At 42.5% G+C, this 2,977-nt stretch overlaps 1 pseudogene across 1 annotated transcript; it reads left to right on the top strand.

The window, feature by feature from the left end:
* Positions 1 to 970: 970 nt before the first annotated feature.
* LOC309845146 (small ribosomal subunit protein uS2 pseudogene) lies at positions 971 to 1,793 on the top strand (annotated as a pseudogene). Its single transcript has one exon. The product of its transcript is annotated as a small ribosomal subunit protein uS2 pseudogene (transcript).
* The last annotated feature ends 1,184 nt before the right edge of the window (positions 1,794 to 2,977 follow it).

The following is a 2,977-nucleotide window of genomic DNA, read 5'->3' as shown; positions in this document are numbered from 1 at the left end:
GATTGCCACAGGTTTGGGGAGGGGCATTAGTGGCATTTAGTGAGAGGGAAGTCAGGATACCATTCTTCAATCATGTGCACCACAGGCCCCTTAACCAAGAAATGTTGTGTGTCCTGGATAACCTTCAAAACTCACACTGGATGTTTATGTGGGAAGACCTGTTTATAATTACCTGGGTGTGGAACTCAATCCCATTTTACTTGGAAATACAATTACTTTTGCATAGTTTTAATATACATGGAATTTTCCATAAATGTCCTCTAAGCATTTTTTTAAGATTTTATTTATTTATTTATTGGACAGATGGAGATCACAAGTAGGCAGAGAGGCAGGCAGAGAGAGAGAGGGGGAAGCAGGCTCCCCACAGAGCAGAGAGCCCAATGTGGTGCTCTATCCCAGGACCCTGAGATCATGACCTGAGCTGAAGGCAGAGGCTTTAACCCACTGAGCCACCCAGGCGTCCCTCCTCTAAGCATTTTTAAAGGAAGTAATTATTGTACTGTGTTTGGTTCAGAACTTTACCAGCAGTAGTCACAATCTCATAAAAGCACCTCAGTGTCAGTGTTATCGTTCTTGCTATTAGAGTTGCCAGCACACCTGTCTGTATCTACATATGTCTCTGTCACAGTCACTCTGATCTCAAAGCAATGGACTATTGCATTCTGTCTTCTAGTTAGTCATCCCCAAACATTCATATACTCTAATACATATTATTTTATTATAAATTATTTCTCTTCCACCCATATTTTTCTTTATTTTTATAGTTAGGACATCATAATAAAATATGTATATAGGTGGTTTTTTATCTATGAATTTCTTTTCAGAACAGTAAATGGAACTTAACAAAACATTCATTTAAAATTAGGTCATTTGCTTTCCATGCTACCCAGGGAGGGGTCCATACAACATTGTTCTGTGTTCCCGTGGCAACTTAAAGGGAAAATTGCACAATATCTGCAGAACTGATGTCCTGCAAATGAAAGAGGAGGATGTCATTAAATTCCTTGCAGCAGGAACCAACTTATATGGCACCAGCTTTGACATCCAAATGGAACAGTACATCTACAAGAGGGTGGCATCTACATCATAAATCTGAAGAGGACCTCAAAGAAGCTTCTGCTGGCAGCTCTTGCCATTGTTGCTATGGAACACTGAGCTGATGTCAATGTCATATCATGCGGGAATACTGACCAGGGAGCTGTGCTGAAGTTTGCTGCTGTTGTAGGAGCCACTCCTATTGCTGGCTGCTTCACTTCTGGAAGCTTTGCTAACCAGATCCAGGCAGTCTTCCGGGAGACTTCTGGTGGTTACTGACCACCAGCTTCTCACAGGGGTTCTTATGTTAACTTGCCTGCCATCACTCTGTGTAACACAGACTCTCTACCATACTATATGCACATTGCCATCCCGTGCAACAACAAGGGAGCTCACTAGTGGGTCTGATGTGAATGTGGACCCAGGAAGTTCACATGAGTGGCACCATTTTCCTGTGAACACCCAGGGAAGTCATGCCTGATCTCTACTTCTCCAGAGACCTTGAAGAGATTGAAAAGGAAGAACAGCTATTGCTGAAAAGGTTGTGATCAAGGAGGAATTTCAGTTTGAATGGGCTGCTCCAGCTCCTGAGTTCACTGCTCCTCAACCTGAGGTTGCAGATTGGTCTGAAGGCATGCAGGTGCCCTATGTGCCTATTCAGCAGTTCCCTACAGAAAACTGGAGTGCTCAGCCTGCCACTGAAGATTCCCACTACTCAGACCACTGAATGGGTAAGAACAACTACTGAGTGGTCTTAAGCTGCTCTTCCAGAAAGGCAAGCAAAATGGAAATAAAACTGAAGGAAAATAAACAGTTTCTTAAAAAAAAAAAATCAGGTCATTGAGTCTAATCAGATTAAGAATCCTTGACATACTATAGTATCTATCTGTTGAAGGCAAGAAAGGATTGAAGATGAGGTCAGGGCTTTCCTAGGAGAAGGCTGTGGCTGCCTATCAAGAGGTCTCATGGGTCATATCCTTTTGAGAAACTTGTCACTTTCCAAATTTTATTGTTTATCCTCATCAGGAACTCAGCAGTTTTCAGGATTCAAGATCACTTGAATCAGGTTAATCTGTAAGGTTACTCATAGTCAATTTACAAATTCACATTGGGAGATATTTCTTCTGAGGGACTAAAAAGCTTATGTCCACCATGTAGGGCTACGAGTCCTAGGAACAAAATGAGCACAAATGCTGAGCAAAGAGCATGCAGGGTACAGAAGAGAGATCAGAAGAGAGATCAGAAGAGGCACTCCAATCCCACAGCTGAGCATACTTCTCTAGCAGCCACGAAGGGCAGGGTCTCCCTTCTGCACAGTGCTTGGGTTTTCATTTTCTGTAGCCCAGCTTATTACTTCCCCTTCTGTCCACGCCTCCACCCATCTTCACAGTCTTCCTCCAGGCAGTGTATAATACAATCGATTAAATATCTTCTACTAAATGACATTCACATTCTAGACCTGGTTTCCTTTGATTACACTAAATCGCCCACCTTGATTGGAGTTTTTTGAGGTCTATGCATTTCAGTCTGTTTTATTCCCACAGATGACTAATCACATCCATTGTCTGTGAATTTCACTAGTTCCACTCAGAAGGTGACCTTATGTCCATGATCTCCAAATGCATGGAGAGGCAGACTTTCTACTGTTGCATCCATATCCTAATGTCAAAAATGAAGGCTAAGTTCCTGTCAGACTCTTCTCCTGCTCTGCACTAGTCCCTATAGCTGGGGGACAGTTTTCTGATTCTTATTTCAACTTGATAAAGAATAGTCCCACCTCCCTTCAGCCCCTTTCTGACCCTTTCTGCCCCCAGCCAACCTGGGTGGAAAACTTCTAGCATAGATTAAGCTGGAGGCCATCCAAATTATGACAGTAACTTATTATGGATCAGGAGAAATAACTCAAGTATTTGTTTTGGGGGAAGAGGTTGTTTTTCAGTTT

This window comes from Mustela nivalis (assembly GCF_964662115.1).
Source record: "Mustela nivalis genome assembly, chromosome: 1".
Taxonomy (NCBI): domain Eukaryota; kingdom Metazoa; phylum Chordata; class Mammalia; order Carnivora; family Mustelidae; genus Mustela; species Mustela nivalis.
Note: the sequence above shows the minus strand (reverse complement) of the source record. Positions and strands in the feature narration are given on the sequence as shown.